Source organism: Zea mays, chromosome 8 (genome assembly GCF_902167145.1).
Source record: "Zea mays cultivar B73 chromosome 8, Zm-B73-REFERENCE-NAM-5.0, whole genome shotgun sequence".
NCBI classification, from domain to species: domain Eukaryota; kingdom Viridiplantae; phylum Streptophyta; class Magnoliopsida; order Poales; family Poaceae; genus Zea; species Zea mays.
The window spans coordinates 134,176,962-134,196,721 of record NC_050103.1 but is presented as its reverse complement, the minus strand read 5'-3'; positions in this window follow the sequence as shown (position 1 = coordinate 134,196,721).

The following is a 19,760-nucleotide window of genomic DNA, read 5'->3' as shown; positions in this document are numbered from 1 at the left end:
CGGAGCCTTGGTTGGTGTTCAGGGAGATTCAACCGTACTGAGGGAGCGTGGCCGTGCACCTAGGGCTGGAAACGAGCCGAGCCGAGCCAGGCTCGGCTCGGCTCGGTGAGGCTCGGTGGAATAGCGAGCCGAGCCAGGCTCGGCTCGGTCACTTACCGAGCTCGGTAATGAGGCTCGGCTCGGCTCGATATAGGCTCGCGAGCCGGCTCGGCTCGGCTCGCGAGCCTGTACACTCAAGTACTCAACAACATTAATTATAGTCATTAGCTCAAATTTGAAGCACAATATGTTCCATGTAATAAAAAATTATGTCCCTGCACTCTAGTTTCTTGTGAGTTGTGACCAAAACAGCACAATTACACACTGGTCAACGGAGATTCGAGTAAGCAGTAGTTTGGACCGAGCCTCGAGCCGGCTCGCGAGCCTCACCGAGCCGGCTCGGCTCGGCTCGTTAGTGTAGCGAGCCGCAGAATTAGGCTCGGCTCGGGCTCGTTTAGGCTCGCGAGCCTCACCGAGCCGAGCCGAGCCTGATCGAGCCCGAGCCGGCTCGTGAGCCTCGAGCTTTTTTTCCAGCCCTACGTGCACCAAAGAAGTCGGGGAACCAAGCCGGGGCCGAGCAATTGCTCACCGACGTTGCGCTTCACTATGGACCCGTCTATCGTCGTGGACCAAGCCTCCTGTCACCTTGACCGTGATAAGTAGTCGTTCATCTTGACTGTCGCATCACCCGCTGTGTGTAGCTCTGTCTGGATTCACGTTTGGGGCGCGTGTGGTGCTAATTTGTGGCACTCTAGTGATGTGCCGCCGTGTGGAGGGCCTGACCGCTGCCGACCGCCGTCGTGGGTTGGGGAAGGAGGGTTGTGGCCGTCGATCTACTTGCAGGTGGCCGAGATCTGCGCAGTGAAATACTGTTTGGGAGGGATGCGCGATCACGGGCCGGGTAATTCAAATCCAAGCCGTTGATATCAGGTCGAAAGGTAGGGATTAAATCCAGGCGTACCGTTTCACCTGTCCGATCTAGCCCGTCGGTTTTAGATCAAACGGCTCTGTGTGAGCGACACCCTCTCAGTCGAGCATTTGTACAAAAGAGTCACCGGAAATCGATGAAATTAACCCGCCGTCCACTGATGAATAGATACTATATCAAATAGGTCCTAAAGTTTTTATGAAACACCTTGCAGTCTTAAAGAATTGAAGCTGCCGTCCATTACTGGAATAAAATAAATAAAATAATTCAGGGCTTTGCAAAACCACTCCTGGAGGCTATTTTAAAGTATAAAATTGATATAAAAATGTATAGGAAACTTACAAAATTCATATATTGTGCATTTTAACTCCGATTTTCACCGTTCCAGTCGCGTTAGCTTCGTATTAAAGTTGTCTATACATTAACAACATTTGTTTAGTGTTTTCAAAGATAATTAAATATTGGGTTAATCCAATGTTTATTGGACTTACTTTTCTAATCACAGTCAATATGATTAACTTGATCTATCTATAATTTGACTAAAATATGATCTCTAATCAAGTTATAATTTAGATTAAAATTGAATAAATTATTTCTTTAGATTGTATGTCTCACATCATTTTATTAATTATCATAGAATATATCTTTGTTATTTAATCACCTAAGAACTTTAGAAAAAAAACATGTCTTTTTAACAGTAACTCCACTTTTAGTGGTTCTCGAGCGTGTGATCTCATAGCAACATGTAGAATAATATTATGCAGTGTGCTCTCATGTTTGGTGTGATATTAATTTTTCCAATGCAATGTTTGTTTGTATTGTTGCTAGTAGACAAGCAAGTGATTGAGGAGCCCGGAGCACCGCATGTTGAAGATTCTAAGCATGAGCTCGCTGAAGGCAAGTTGTGCCCTTGATCACTCTTCTTTAGCTAATAATATTCCCTATAATCATTGTGGCATGCTTAGATTAATTTTATGGTACCTAATAGGTTACCCTAATTTGGTTTACTCTATGTCTTGCTTACCACTAAACTATTTGGTAGTATCTGTTATTGCTCTATGTGGTTTTGGGTGTTATGATACACATTATTCATGATCATGTTTTATCTTTGCCAGTGGATTATTTATTGTTCATGATAAGATTATGGTGTTAATTGGAACATGGAGCTTAACTTGAGATAACAGTCTACCACAAGGGTGGAATGAGACGCCCTTAGCTGATTAATTAGGAAAGCTAGTGTGAGTTAGTCCTTGCACGAAAGGGGCAACTGGGGTGGAGGAGTGAAGGTGTAGGGAGGTCCTTGGGTCGGACTGTCTTTTTAGCTTTTCGGACGAGGGATTACTATGTTGCCTTCGGTCCAGAATCCGTAGCGGGTTCTCTCCTCTAGTGGAACTTGCATTGTGGAATTAATTATAATTGTGATATCTTATTTAATTGGGTTGATATACACTTATTCTTAGTAGCTGCTAACAAAATTTTGACCAACTTATTAAAAGCGCTCAACCTTAACCATTATTTGTTGATCAGCCTTACACTACACATGAGCACCACCGTAAGTGAGCTCATGCACATTATTCCCCACACTTGCTGAGCGATGAACGTTTGTGAGCTCACTCTTGCTATAACCTCCCCCCACGGATGAGGAGCATGTACCGCCAGAGGAGGACTACTACGATGAGTTCGACGAGATCTAGGTGTTGTATCCCAGTCAGTTGTTGGCGTCGAGGAAATAATTATCTTAGTTTGATTTATTTATTATCAGTTATTTTGTAAGACATTTCCGTTATGTAATAAAGATTATGACATTCATCTCTATACACTGAGTCATTGTATGTGTGGATCTTTACTTGGCGAACATATGAGACGCACCCGGGTTTGCCCTTAAATCCAGGTGTGACACTAACTCAATTCTAGAAGAAAAGTGCTTTTTGGACTTGAAACATGCCATATTGCAAATCCTGGTGAAACCGAGGAGAAAATGTATGTTTCCTACACTTAGTCAATTGGATTAGGTGCTAATTATGTTTGTATAAGTCATAGGGAAGCTACCAGAGAAAGCCAAAAGGAAGTTGGAGAAGTTTGGCTCAAAAATCCATTGCTGGGCTAGTCTTGGACTCACTTGACCGTCCAGTGGCTCGTACAAATGAAGTCCTCGGTCTCGGGAATTTTATTATAAAATTCACCAGACCATGAACAATTCTCGGTCAGGTGCATCAGACCGCCTTTCCAACGACTCTCTCCCTAGCAGGCGCTAGCGTGCCAACGGCTAGCTGACGTCGTCATGGTTTGGTGGCGCACCAGACGGTCCGGTGTAGATCTGGGCATAAAACCCGAGCCCAAAGCCCGTTACCTGAAATACCCAAACCCGTACCCGTTTAGCCCAAAGCCTGTTACCCGAACAAATCTAGCGAGTAACGAAATTGAATACCTGAATTAAGTCCGGGCCTAATCGGGTATTAACCCACGGTACCCGAAGTACCCAATCTACCCGAATTACCCATAGAACCGTCCAGGCCTGGCTACGAAACCTTATCCACACCCAATGCCGTCTTGGGCCAACGGAATAACTGGAGCCCTGGATGGCCCAGTTAGTCTGGCAAGTGGCAACCCTAGCTCTCCGCCTCTCCTTGTCGGTGACTCGGCGACCTGTACCTAGACTCCCTCTCCCTGTCCAGCTCCAGTGGTCGAGCGGCGGCTGCGGCAGGGCAGCCTACGGCTCTCTCCCAGACGGCCAGACCCCAGTCCGGCAGTCCCAATCTCCCTGTCCAGCACCAGCGGCCGAGTTGCGGTGCGCCGGTGCGGGCGTGCGGCTCTCTGCCTCGCTCTAGCCACTAGCCAGGCAGGAGGCAGCCAGCACAGCAAGGCAGCAAAGCAAGCACATTACAAAAGTCCAGGCACCACACCGCACCAGCAAGGCACGGAGCAACTAGCAAGCCAGCCAAATATTGTTATGTGTTATGTGATTGTTTGAGAGCAAATATTGTTTCATTGTTTCACTGTTGAGTATTAAATATTGTTTCACTATTTCACTGTTGAATATTAAACCTTGCTCTCTTTAATATTAAATATTCTACTCTACTACTGTTGAATATTGTTTCACTGTTTCGGGTAGTTTGATACTATCCGAACCCGTACCCGAAATTATGGGTACCCGAAATTACGGGTACGAGTTCGGGTATATATGTTAGATACCCGAAATATAAAAAACCCAAAAAGCCTGACCCGAAATATCGGGTAAACCCGAACGCCCAACTCTAGTCCGGTGCCACACAGTTAAGGAAACCAGCCAATCAGAATCTCCAGTCGATCGTTACTGCAGACGTCCGGTGGCGCACCAGACGGTCCGGTGCACCCATAGATAGGGAAGTTTTCTTGCTTCCATTTGGAGGAGGCAATGACTCCTAGGGCCCTTGGGGCTATAAAAAGGACCCCACAGGCACCTCCAACTAGTACCCAAACATCTTAAGAGCACACTAACACTTTGAAACTCTACAACCACGCATTCCAATGATTTTAGTGAGATTCGAGCGCTAGTTTTGAGTCGTTATTGTGATACTGTGTGCTTGCGCTCGTTTCTTTGTGTTTCTAGCGTGTGTTAGTGCGATTTGCTCTTGTGTGTGTACTCTATATCCCTCCCTTACTCTAAGTTGTGATTTTGATCATTTGTAAGACTGTGAGATACTCCAAGTTGTGGAGATTCCTCACAAACAAGAATACGTGATATAAGGAAGAACAGTGACAATCAAGTTTGATCTTTGGAGCACTTGAGAGGGGTTGATTGCAACCCTTGTCCAAAGGAGGACACCACAACGTGGAGGTAGGCATTGGCCGAACCAGGGGGTAAAAATCATTGTGTCTCTTAATCTTATTTACTTTATTGAGATTTTTCCTTCTTCCTAAGTTCTCTCTACTCACTTGTAATAATGCTCTTAGAATCATTAATATCTTCGAAGAGCAATCAAGTTAAGGGAACTTCTCTCTCTTCTTCTCACCCAAACTTGGTTTTAGTTTGCACTAACTTAATTATTAGACCAAGTTTGTGTTGTTTGAAGTTATTTTTGTAGGATCACCTATTCACCCCCTATAGGTGTTCACACCAGGATATGCACCGGACACACCACTGTGTGCTAAGGTGGATGATGTTTGTATGCTAGGATGGAAACTTTGGAGAAGCAAATAAGATGTGGAGATAGATTGTGAAGAAGAGCACCCCTCTATATAATATTGTCGTCATCACATTGATCTACTGGTTATGCAAGAAAGGAATGGTCGACTGTTGGAACTTATTGACACGTGGCCAAGCGAATCCAAACAGTGAGAGAACGAGAATGCTTTGATGCTTAACAACATAGTGGATTAGGGCAACAGTGTTTTTCAGTGTCCCCCATCAGGGTACAGTGCGGGGGTATTTATAGGTAACCAGGGGACGATCTCGCCTTGGTAAATACTGTTATGCCCATGGTTACCTATGTTATTCCTAGAATATCCCCCCTCAAGGGTTATTACATGTCATTACAGTGTGATTAAGTGCAACATGGATGGACACACCATTAATCCTACCTACAATGTGACTTAAAAGTGGGGCTAGGCGACCTAGGGCAGTTCCACATGGGCCCACTTTAACAACAGCGCGCGGGTAGTGACAATAGCCTTCGTGTTGCGTGCGCCGAGTCTTCGGAAGTCGGCAAGGCCTTCACCATTCCTGGCCGCACCGGGGACAGGCAAAGCCTTCGCGTGCCTTGGGCGCTCCCTCCGTATTAGGGCCTTCGCTTGGTTGGAGTAGATTTCGCTTTCCCTCCATCATGATTTATCCAACTCTCGTTATAAATGAACCGAGCGAGGGGGTAGTCAGCCTTCGCTTTCCCTTCGGAAGTTGCTATGTTATTGTATGTATTTCCTCAAATGAGGTTTCTAAAGATGGTTAGATATTGTCTCTCCACTATCACTTTCACCCACTAGTCTGGACGCGCTGCTCAAATCTACCCCCGCCCAAATTCTCTACTCAGTTTTCTCCTCCCACCTCCACACTTTGCTTAGAAATCACCTCACGGCGATATATTCTCCCGTCAAAGGCTCTTACAGGTGGACCTGACACCTTACAAGTGGGACCCGCTCCCCTTTCCCCTGCTTCTCTTCCCAAATTGAATCGCACGCGAGCACGCTCCTAGGTTCGCTGGCAGCGGTTGGTCCATCGCTCTCCACCACTCCCTTCTCCGGCGTGCGGCAGCCCCAGCGGCCTTCACCGGCGTGCGGCGGGGGCGGGCCCTTCTCCGGCGCGCGGTACGGCACGGGTGTCCAGGCGGCATGGCACGGCGCGGGTCCCAGGCGGCGCAGGTGGGTCTTCGGTGTGCGTTGCGCGACAGATCCTAAGCGTGCGCGGGCAGGTCCCTGGCGAGCACGACACGCATGGATCTCAACGTGCGGACCTCAGCGCGCGTGGCGCGCGCGGGTCCTAGGCGTGCGCGGCACAGGCAGATCTCCGGCAGTGCGGCCTGCTTGTTCTCCGGTGCGGCGCACTCCCTAGCCCTCTCCTTCGGCGGTGGCCTGCTCCCCCATCCCTGCTCCAGCGTGTATCTTATCCTCCTCCCTTTCTTCAGCGTGCATGGGCTCCAACGGCCGGCGGGCGCGGGCGGATCCTCCTCCTGCTCGTCCCTGTCTCCGACGCGTGCTCTGCTCAGCTATGGCGAGCTCTGTACAGTGAGCTCTCCTGTCAACGGCAGGGGCTAGGGCGAGCTCTGCTCAACTGCGTTGAACAGGGAAGACAAAGAGCAGGGGAACATTTGCTTTTTGTATCTGAACATTTGCTAGTTGAACTACTAATTGAAACTGAACATTTGTTGCTAGTTGAAACTGAACATTTGTTGTTGCATGTGCTGCTAAATTTGCTAGTTGAAACTGAGACTGTTGTTTGTATCTTGGACAGAACATGTGCTGTTGGACATTTGTCGTTGCATGCCTGTGCCTAGAAAACTAAATTGTTGAACATGACAGGATCTGAATTGATGTTGCATGCCTAAATTTCTGTTGGAACTGAACATGCACAGGCGTTTGTACTTGGACTGAACATGTGGTGTTGAATATTAATAAAACCGATACTGAATTGCTCAAATAGAGCCGCTTTGTCTCTATGATAGTAATATGCACATGGTGTACTGGTTTGTCTTAGCTTGCACGTTACTTCAAGTTGTGGGTTTGAATCCCATCTATCTATCTTTTTTTCTTCTTTTTTTCATTTTGTTGCTAATAGGAGATGTGCCCATGGTTTTGCATTGCCATATTCACACTTTTGCATAACCTCATGATCTATTTACCTCCAGCAACTAGGACCAAATTATGACTTCATGCCAAGTTTCACTATTTTCTGGCCATATTTGATATTTATTTATTTATTTTTAGCTTCAAAAGGCATTTAAAGCATATAAATTAGTAGATAATAAAAAAGTGGCATATTTACATGAAGTAAGTTTGTAACTGTTAGATGACCTAATGGTGCACTTTTGAAGCAAAAACAATGACAAACGTAAGAAATATAGCTCAAGCACTAATGTTATAGTTGAATGTCATGAAACTTAGAGATATATGTGTCCATTTGTGAAGCACCTATATTGACACTTTTTCATAACCTCATGATCTATTTATCTCAAGTAGCTAGGACCAAATTATGACTCCATGCCAAGTTTCACTATTTTTTGACAGCATTTGGTATTTATTTATTTATTTTTGGCTTGAAAAGGCATTTAAAGCATATAAATTAGTAGATAATAAAAAAAATTGGCATCTTTACATGAAGTAAGTTTGTAACTGTTAGATGACCTAATGGTGCACTTTTGAAGCAAACACAATGACAAACGTAAGAAATATAGCTCAAGCACTCATGTTATAGTTGAATGTCATGAAACATAGTGAGAGATGTGTCCATTTGTGAAGCACCTATATTGACACTTTTGCATAACCTCATGCTCTATTTATCTCAAGCAACTAGGACCAAATTATGACTCCATGCCAAGTTTCACTATTTTCTGACAACATTTGGTATTTATTTATTTTCGACTTGAAAAGGCATTTAAAGCATATAAATTAGTAAACAATAAAAAAAGTGGCATCTTTGCATGAAGTAAGTTTGTAACTGTTAGATGAACTAATGGTGCACTTTTGAAGCAAAAACAAATAAAAAAGTAAGAAATATAGCTCAAGCATTGATGTTATAGATGAATGTTATGAAACATAGTGATAGATGTGTCCATTTGTGAAGCGCCTATATTCACACTTTTGCATAACCTCATGATCTATTTACCACAAGCAACTAGGACCAAATTATGACTCCATGCCAAGTTTCACTATTTTCTGACCATATTTGGTATTTATTTATTTATTTATTTATTTTCGGCATGAAAAGGCATTTAAAGCATATAAATTAGTAGATAATAAAAAGTGGCATATTTACATGAAGTAAGTTTGTAATTGTTAGATGACCTAATGGTGCACTTTTGAAGCAAAGACAATGACAAACGTAAGAAATATAGCTCAAGCACTGATGTTATAGTTGAATGTCATAAAACATAATGAGAGATGTGTCCATTTGTGAAGCACCTATATTGACACTTTTTGCATAACCTCATGCTCTATTTATCTCAAGCAGCTAGGACCAAATTATGACTTCATGCCAAGTTTCACTATTTTCTGACAACATTTGGTATTTATTTATTTATTTTCAGCTTGAAAAGACATTTAAAGCATATAAGTTAGTAAACAAACGCAAGAATAAAATAATGCACCATAAACATTATATATATATATTAAAATATGTATATGAAGTAAGTTTCTATTTGTAACTCTAAATATATATATTTTTATGTTTTGACCAACTTTATTTGAGGTAGCTTCAGTTCAAATTAGCTACGTTTTAGAAATTTTGGTACGGTTTATACTAGTATATACATGTTATAAAATTGTTTTTGCATGACATACACGAACTCTGTATTTGTCCCATTGGTTACTGCGTTTAGTTGTGAGGCTTTGTGTGGGTCAGTTGAATGGGTTCGAATCTTGGCCCATGCGACATTTTTGCCCTCTTTTTCTCACTATGAAGCTATGCGGGTCCCACTTGTAAGATGTCAGGTCCATCTGTAAGATGCTTTTGACGGAAGGAATAGTGCCGTGAGGGGATTTTTGAGTGGGTTGTGAAGGTGGGAGGGAAAAACTGAGTAGAGAATTTGGACGAGGGTAGATCTGAGCAAGACATCCAGACTAGTGGGTGAAATGTAAATGTCCCTTGAATAAATTAGACAAGCAATCTACATAGGAATTGTTCCGAGTGTTCAATTCTCTGGAACCGAACAAGGCCTAATACTTTTTTTAAAAGCACATTCTTATTATACACATGTAACAGGAAAGCACGTAGACGGTGGTGTAGGTTTGGTGAGGTGAGAAACGGGAGGTCTTGCCTTCCTATTGATTTTTCATCGATCTGTGTTGTTTTTATATACACCATTGGCCGACATTATTTAATGATGTCATGAGCCATGTGATATACATGAGCATGCATCTCCACCGCACCTAACATATCCATGTTAGGGCTGGTTCGTTTTCAGCTGAATCCATGTGGATTGGATGGAATTATGTGGGTTTAAATCCATAGCAAGTCAAAATCTCTACTATTTTTTTCCAATCACATCTAATCCATATGGTGTAGGAATAACCGAACAAGGCTTTAGAAGTATCATATGTGGCCTAATCGTGGGCGCAAACCGGTTCTTGGTTGTGGCCCTTGATCACGGATGACTCGATCGCTATACAAAGAAGGTACGCCAACACATTCAACACCCGGAAAACATAACCGCCACATTCGCTACACTAGTAGAAAATTGCTCTATACATGTAGTGAGGTCTAATTTTTATAAACGACTTTTTGTTATCGTGCGCCAGTGAAAGAAAACTGGTGGCCCGATTCCAAAACCGCCAATGAAAACATATTTGCACTGGCGATTTGTTTAATAAAACAGCCAATGCAAACTAGATTTCCACTGGCGGTTCAATTAAGAGAACCACGAGTGCAAATGCACTATTTTCAGTGGCGGATAAGTTAAGAGAACCGCCAGTGCAAACACATTTGCACTCGTGGCTAGCTCCTTACGAGAACCACATATGATGGTTGTAGTATAATACCCCTTCTTCCTCCCCGATCAGTATTATTTCTCGTAGACACATTTCATTAGAGGTGATTTTGGAGGTCTAGATTTCACAAAATTCAAGGGTAGATGTTTTGATCTTCATTTTTTGAAGAAGGTTGCTAATAAAGGTTGGTTTTTGTTTCTCTTACCAATTTTTGTTCATTATTGCTCAATTTTAGCCACTTTTTGGATCTAGGGTTTCACCATATGTTAGAAAGAAGAGTTGCTATGTTATTGTATGTATTTCCTCAAATGAGGTTTCTAAAGATGGTTAGATATTGTCTCTCCACTATCTCTTTCTATGTTTAGTTCTCAATTTAGTTTAACCAAGAAATATTTAGTTGTTTAAAGAATGGTGCATATGTTTGTATGGAGAGAGGAAGATAGGTTTCGTAATTAATTTTTTTGTTTATTATTTGCTAAGAAAGGTTGGTTTATATTTCTCTTGCCAACTTTTGTTCATTATTGCTCAATTTTAGTCACCTTTTGGATCTAGAGTTTCAACATGTGATAGAGAGAAAGAGTAGCTAGGTTATTGTCTCTATTTCCTCAAGTGAGGTTGCTTAAGATGCTTAGATATTGTCTCTCCTCCATCATTTTTCATGTTTAGTTCTTAATTTAGTTTATCTAAGATATATCTAGTTGTTTAAAGAATGGTGCATGTGTTTGTATAGAGAGATGAAGACATGTTTGGTAATTAAGACTTTTTGTTTACTATTTGCTAAGACGGGTTGGTTTATGTTTCTCTTACTGCTTTTTGTTCATTCTTGCTTAATTTTAGCCACCTTTTGGATCTAGGGTTTCACCATGTTTGTTACATGTGTTCTTGTGTGTTTGTGTGTGTTTATATTACTTTCCTATAGGTAATGATGGAAAGGTCATTCTGGATGTATAACTTATGAAGACTAGATCCATCATACATATTTGAGGTCTATAAGTTTATTGATGTCGCAACGAACCATGCTTGGACAACAAAGACAAAGCACATATATTGTTCATGCATGGACTGTAAAAATGTTGTTGTATTTGATGACACAGAAAAAATCATTTCTCATCTGATCTGTCGAGGATTTATGAAGGATTACATGATTTGGACAAAGCATGGAGAGGGTAGCTCTTTGCCTTATACAATTAGAAACCCTACGAACATCAACGACAGAATTTAGTTCGTACACGAGACACAACAACCTCTTCTCTAGAGCGAACATGTAATGTCAAATGATACTGATCATGGTTTTGTTGGTGGACATGAACGCGACATAACTCATGTTCATGTTCTCCTAAATGATATGGATGAGGAAGATGCAGAATTCTTAGAGGCTGTAAACCCTAAAGATGAGTTAAGAGTTTAGGTAATTCCTTTTATGCCTTTTATAGGAAGTAATAGTAAGAATTTGAATAAACATAAGATAACATAGAAAGATTCTCAATCTAGTAGAATAAATTATACTCCTCATGAACTATATAAAAAATTGAAGATGAAGTAATTCTTGGTAAAAGATAATACATTATTTTCTCCTTGAATAAGTAAGTAATGGATATCTATTTCTGAATTAACTTTTGAAAATCTTATCCCACATTCACAATGATATTTTCCCTAAAAGAAACAATGTGTGTCCATTTCATATTTTAAACATTTACCAAATCAATGAATAAAGCAAATAATATAAATATATCTACATTTAAACTCATTGCATACATGTTGGGTCTCTTGTATTGCTGCAGTATATTTGAATTTAAACATAGATTCGAATTCCAATTTGAAAATTAAAATAGAAATAGAAATAAGAAATAGAAAAAAAGAGAAAAAGGCGGAAGCCTGCATAGGCCCAGATATCTTCCACTTCCCCTAACCCGCTCGGCCCAATCACGACAGCCTACCAGGCCACACCCGCCATCCAAACTTGCAGGCTTGCCGACTAGTGGGTCCCATCCCCGTGGGTCAGACACTTGTTTTATCCCTACGCGCGTGCCTAGCCTCGTGCATCTACCGACGTGTGGGTCCGCTGCGTCAGTGGCATTCTCACACGCCCTGACTCGGACACCCTCTGGCCCATAAGCGTCGCTCGCCAAGCCACTCCCCAGTCCCCATGCACGTGAATCCTCTGTGTTCGCCGACTGAATTGTGGAGCCAGTTTGTCAGCAACATCCCCTCCCAACTCCGTGTCAATCTCCTCAGTATCTCAACAAATCGCGTTTACCGGGGTGATCGGATCAACCAAACCCTTCCCCTCATGATTAGGCTTTGCCCACCCCGGTGCATAAAAGTGGAACCTCGTCCCCTTGGTCCACCGAGTATAGGCCTTGGTGAGGTTCTTGAGCCCCCTGCAAGTGTGAACGATGTGTCGAAGGAGAGATAGATCATCGCCCCTGGTGTTCTACGCCTACGCGGAGACCTGGGTGCCAAAGAAGTGTTAAGGAGGTGCGCCGGTGTTTGATCGGTAATTCCTCGTTGGATCATCCAGTCACCGAGGATTTCGCATCTTGCCGTGGCCAACACATCTACCCACTCATCTGCTTTGATTTGGACCAAGTTACGTTCGAAATAGTGTAGTAGAACGAGGGGTTGACGTTCGCCGGCAATGGTGCCGTCGCTAGTACGGCGCGCCATCGCTCGGCCCGGTCGGAAGGAAGAAGAGATGAGGAGAAAGTTTCTGTCTCTTGGATCGAAAGGGAGCGGTGCGGATTAGAACCTAGGATACCCCTTCATCGTCTCAATCCAGGCCATAGGTGTGGAGCGTAAGGTGCAGATCGAGCCGCGCTTCGTTAAATACTGATCATGTATTTTAGATCCAATGGGCCCTGGCGTTTACCGGTTTGAATTGAAAGGCAGCTAATCTTGACCACTGATGGTCAGATCCATGGTCCACAGGCATCACATGTAGGCATCCGTGGCAGTTTTGCTATGAGCCGTCGGGTTTCTTTATAAATTAAATCGCCATCTGTTTCAGTGTTAAAATAAATATAATAAACTCAGGACTTTAAGTTTAAGCCCCTAGAACTTATTTTAAGGTATAAAATCAATAATAAAATGCCTAGAAACTTGTAAGATCCATATCTAATTTGTTTTAACTCTGATTCTAGTGGTTCTCGAACCTACGGATTCGTAGCAACACGTAGAATATTCTTACGTAGTTTGTTCTCATGTTTTAGTGTAATGTTATCATATCCATTATTTGTTTATTTGTATGTATTGCTATGAATAGAAGCGAGGTTACGATGGAGAACCTGAAGACCAAATTGGAGAAGTACCTGAAGTTGCACCAAAAAAGCAAGTTGTGCCCTTGATCACTTTCTTTACCTAATAATGTTCTCGATAATCACAGTGACATGCTCAGGTTAACTTGATGGGACACAATAGGTTACCATAGTTTTCTTTACCCTACACCTTGCAAACAAATGAACTATTGGGTAGTCTTGTTATTGCTCTACCTGGTTTAGGGATTAATGTTATATATGAATTATGATCATGCTTTATCACTATTGCTGGATTATTTATTATTCATGATAAGATTATTCTATTAATTAGAATATGGAGCTTAACCTGAGATAGCAATGTTATCACAAGGGTGGAATGGGACTCCCTTGGCTAATTAATTAGGAAGCTAGTGTGAGCTAACCCTTTCCCAAAAAGGGCAAGCGAGGTGGAGAAGCTGGTACAAGGATGTCCTCGAGTCGATCTGTCTACGATAGCTTTTCGGACGAGGGATTCATGTATCGCCTTTGGCCCGAAAACTGTAGCGGGTTCTCTCATGCTAATGGAACTTCAGAAAGGCCTCGTAATGCTACCCTGGTTTGCCTCAGTGTGAGCTAACCCTTTCCTAAAAGGGGCAAGCGAGGTGGAGAAGCTGATACAGGGAGGTCCTCGAGTCAATCTATCTGCGATAGCTTTTCAGACGAGGGATTCCTGTATCGTCTTTGGCCCGAAAACCGTAGCAGGTTCTCTCATGCTAATGGAACTTTGGAAAGGCCTCGTAGTGCTACCCTGCTTCGCCTCCTCGGTAGAGGTGTATGGGGTCCATACAACCCCGTGACAGATGGGTAAACACGGCTTATGACTAATTATGTGCAACCTCTGCAGAGTGTAAAACTGGTATATAAGGTGCTCACGGTCAAGAGCGACCCAGCACCCTCACATGATTAATTTATGGAATTAAATTTAATCTGTCATTTGCATTGTGGGATTTATTATTAATTGTGATTAATTATTTAATTGGGTTGGTATATGAAAGGGAAATAGGGTTAACCTTTTCCCAATAATAATTTTGGTGGTTGAATGCCCAACACAAATATTGGACTAACTAGTTTGCTCTAGATTATATATTCTACAGGTGCATAAAGGTTCAACATAAACAAATAAAAGATTGAAGAAAGGGTTCAAATACAAAGGAGCAAGAAACCGAGTGTGCCCTGGTCTGGCGCACCGGACTGTCCGGTGCACCAGGACCGTACAATCCTAAACCGGCCACTCTCGGGTTTCTCAGGGGGCGCTCCGCTATAATTCACCGGACTGTCCGGTGTGCCACCGGACTATCCGGTGCACCAGCGGAGTAACGACTATCTAGCACAACGGTCGACTGCAAAAGCGTGGACGCAGAGCTACAGTGCGCGCAGAAGTCAGAGCAGTCGTCAGAGGCGCACCGGACAGTGAACAGTGCCTGTCCGGTGCGGCACCGGACTGTCCGGTGCCACTAGAAGACAAAGCCTCCAACCAGAAGCTCCCGAAACCTAACGGTTGGGTGACGTGGCTGGCGCACCGGACTGTCTGGTGCGCCCATCGACAACAGCCTGCCCCAATGGCTATGTGGTGGTTGAGGGCTATAAATACCCCCAGCCACCACCACTCCAAGCATCCAAGTTTTCAACACTCCACATTCAATACAAGAGCTAGTGCATTCACTCCAAAACACAATTTCAATAGAATCAAAGCCTCTCCAAGTTCCAAATACATTCCACTCACCTAGTGACTTGAGAGAGAATTTTGTTCGTGTTCTTTGAGCTCTTGATTCTTGGATCGCTTTCTTCCTTCCTCATTCTTGTTCTCAAGTGACTTGTAATCAAGGCAAGAGACACCAAGTGTGTGGTGGTCCTTGCGGGGTCTAAGTGACCCGTTTGATTAAGGAGAAAGCTCACTCGGTCTAGGTGACCGTTTGTGAGAGGGAAAGGGTTGAAAGAGACCCGGTCTTTGTGACCACCTCAACGGGGACTAGGTTCTTTGGAACCGAACCTCAGTAAAACAAATCATCGTGTTCACTCACTTTATTTCTTGGTTTATTTGTTTTCCCCTCTCTTTCGGACTCGTATTTAACTCTAACGCTAACCCCAGCTTGTAGTGTGTGCTTAAAGTTTATAATTTTTAGATTCCGCCTATCCACCCCCCTCTAGGCGACTTTCAATTGGTATTGAAGCCCGGTGCTTCATTAGAGTCTAACAACTCGAAGTGATGTCGGGAGGATCCGCCAAGAGAGAGATGGAAACCAGCGAGAAGGCCACAAGCCACGGGAAGGCTCCATCAAGGGAGTCCGGCACCAAGGCCAAAGAGGGATCTCCTCTCCGCGTCAAGTCACATCGGAGTGGCGACAAGAAGACGATGATGAATAAAGTGGTCTACTACGAGACCGACTCTTCGTCACCCTCCACATCCGGCTTCGACATGGCATCTGTCACTTCTAAGCGCCATGAGCGCAAGAAGTATAGTAAGATGCCACTTTGTTATCCCTGTATTTCTAAGCGCACTCCATTACTCTCTGTTCCATTAGGAAAGCCACCATGTTTTTATGGTGAAGATTATTGTATGTGGAGTGATAAAATGAGGCATCGCCTAACCTCACTCTACGCAAGTATTTGGGACATTGTTGAGTTTGGAGCACAGGTACCTAATGTGGGGGATGAAGATTATGATTCGGATGAGGTTGCCCAAATATGATACTTTAACTCCCAAGCAACTACTATACTCCTCGCCTCCTTGTGTCGAGAGAAGTATAATAAGGTGTAAGGGCTAAAATATGCCAAGGAGATTTGGGATGTCCTAAAGACCGCGCACGAAGGAGATGAGGTGACCAAGATCACCAAGCGGGAGACGATCGAGGGTGAGCTCGGTCGATTCATCCTCAACCAAGGAGAGGAGCCACAAGCAATGTACAACCGGCTCAAGACCTTGGTCAACCAAGTACGCAACCTCAGGAGCATCAAGTGGGATGACCATGAAATGGTCAAGGTTATTCTAAGATCCCTCGTATTTCGTAATCCCACTTAAGTTCAATTAATACGTGGTGATCCTAGATACAAGCTAATGCCTCCCGAGGAAGTAATAGGAAAGTTTGTGAACTTTGAACTAATGATCAAAGGCTCCAAACATATCGTCGACTTGGAGCAAGGCGGCACCTCCACACCCGAGGTGCAACCCGTCGCATTCAAAGCGACAGAAGAAAAGAAAGAAGAGTCTACATCAAGTAGGCTCCCCATCGACGCCTCCAAGCTCGACAATGAGGAAATGGCGCTTATCATCAAAAGCTTTCGTCAAATCCTCAAGCAAAGGAGGGAGAAGGATTACAAACCCCACTCCAAGAGGGTGTGCTACAAATGTGGTAAGTCCAGTCATTTTATTGCTAAATGTCCTATGTTTAGTGATAGTGACAGGGACAACGACAAGAAGGGCAGGAAGAAGGAAAAGAAGAGATACTACAAGAAGAAGGCATCGATGCCCACGTGTGTCGGGAATGGGACTCCGACGAGAGCACCACCGACTCCTCATCCGACGAGGATGCCACCAACATCGCCGTCAACAAGGGACTTCTCTTCCCCAACGTCAGCCACAAGTGCTTCATGGCAAAGGACGGCAAAAAGAAGAAGATACAATCTAGAACCACCCCTAAATATACTACATCTAGTGACGAGGGTAGTTCTAGTGAAGATGAAGATGATTTTCTCACTCTTTTTGCCAACCTTAACATGCAACAAAAGGAAAAAATGAATGAATTAATAGGAGCCATTCATGAGAAGGATGAACTCTTGGGTAGTCAATAGGAATTCCTTATTAAAGAAAACAAAAAGCATGTGAAAGTAAAAAATGCTTATGCTCAGGAAGTAGAGAAAAATGAAAATTTATCTAAGGAGCTTAGCATATGCCATGATTAAATTACTAGTCTTAGAAGTGAAAATGCTAGTTTAAACGCTAAGATTGATAAATTGAATTAATCTATTTCTAGCCTTAGAAACAAAAATGCTAGTTTAATCTCTAAGGTTAAAGATTTAAATGTTTGCAATGATTCTATTTCCTGTCTTAGAAATGAGAATGCCATATTACATGCTAATATAGATGAATTAAGTGTTTGCAAACCCTCTACATCTATTGTTGATCATGTTACTATTTGTACTAGATGTAGAGATGTTAATATTGATGCTATAAATGATCACCTTGCTTTAATTAAACAACAAAATGATCATATAGCTCAATTAACTGCTAATCAATGAGCATGAAATTGAAAATGAAAAATTTAAATTTGTTAGAAGCATGCTCTATAGTGGGAGACGCCCTGGCATTAAGGATGGCATTGATTTCCAACAGGGAAGCAATGTCAAGCTTAATGTCCCTAAAAGATTGTCTAGTTTTTGTAAAGGGAAAGGCACACATGGTTCAGGATAACGAGGGCTATATTTTATATCCCGCTAATTATCCTGAGCATAAAATTAGGAGAATTCATGCTAAGAAATCTCATTCTGTTTCTCACCAAGCTTTTATGTATAAGAATGAGGCATCCAGCTCTAGGCATTCTACACATGTTAAAATGCCTAAGAAGAAAACTCCTACTGCATCAAATGATCATAATATTTCATTCAAAACTTTTGATGCTTCTTATGTGCTTACTTACAAATCAGGCAAAATAGTTGCCAAATATGTTAGGGGCAAACACAAGGGATCAAAGACTTGTGTTTGGGTACCCAAGGTGCTTGTTTCTAACATCAAAGGACCCAAGACTCTTTGGGTACCTCAGAATAAGGCCTAAATTTGTTTTGTAGGTTTATGCATCCGGTGGTTCAAGTTGGATAATCGATAGCGGGTGCACAAACCACATGACAGGGGAGAAAAGGATGTTCTCCTCCTATGAGAAAAACGAAGATCCCCAAAGAGCTATCACATTCGGGGATGGAAATCAAGGTTTGGTCAAAGGACTTGGTAAAATTGCTATATCACCTGACCATTCCATTTCCAATGTTTTTCTTGTAGATTCTTTAGATTACAATTTGCTTTCCGTTTCTCAATTATGCAAAATGGGCTACAACTGTCTTTTTACAGATGTAGGTGTTACTGTCTTTAGAAGAAGTGATGATTCAGTAGCATTTAAGGGAGTATTAGAGGGTCAGCTATACTTAGTTGATTTTAACAAAGCTGAACTCGATACCTGCTTAATTGCTAAGACTAATATGGGTTGGCTCTGGCATCGCCGACTAGCCCATGTTGGAATGAAGAATCTTCACAAGCTTCTAAAGGGAGAGCACATTTTGGGACTAACAAATGTTCATTTTGAGAAAGACAAAAATCTCTTGCACTAGAAGTTAAGAAGAATTGTCTTCTGAATTGTCTACCTATCATGATTCTATTTCTAGTCTAAAAGATTTGAATGCTGATTTAAATACTAAGCTAGAAAAAGTTAATGTGGCTAGTTCATGTGTAGAGCATGTTGTAATCTGCAATAGGTGTAAAGATTTTGATATTGATGCTTGTAATGAACATGCCTCTACTATTCTTAAATTAAACAATGATGTTGCAAGTCTTAATGCTCAACTTAAGTATTGCAAGGACAACTATGAGAAACTAAAATTTGCTAGGAATGCCTACACCATTGGTAGACACCCCTCAATTAAGGATGGACTTGATTTCCAAAAAGAGACCAAGAACTTTACAAGCCATAGGACTTCCAATATTAACAAGGAGAAAGGGAAGGCTCCTATGGCTAGTAGTTCTCAAAAGAACCATGCCTATCTGTATAAGAAAGTTCCTAATGTTTTTCATCATGATAAGTGTCATAATCATTCTGTTTTTCCTGTGTGTCATGATGATGTTTTTAGTACTCATGCCATGTTTGCAACTAGCTCTTCTTATGCTCATGGTAGAAATAGGCCTAGGCGTAATCATGTTGTTTCTCATGCGCCTGGGAAAGTATCCACTGGTCCAACTGCTATTTATCATACATGTGATGCTTCATTTGTACTGATATGTAAAAATGATAAAGTAGTTGCTAGAAGTTTGGGACCAAAATGCAAGAGAGACAAAACTTGCATCTGGGTTCCAAAATCTGTTGTAACTAACCTTGTAGGACCCAACAAGAGTTGGGTACCTAAAACCCAAGCTTAATTACCTTGCAGGTTTATGCATCCGGAGGCTCAAGCTGGATTATTGATAGCGGATGCACAAACCACGTGACGGGGGAAAAGAAAATTTTTACTCCTACGTCAAGAATAGGGATTCCCAAGACATTATCATCTATGGAGATGGGAACCAAGGCAAGGTCAAAGGCTTAGGCAAAATAGCTATCACAACCGAGCATTCGATCTCTGATGTGTTTTTAGTAGAATCGCTCGGGTACAATTTGTTGTCTGTAAGCCAATTATGTCATATGGGT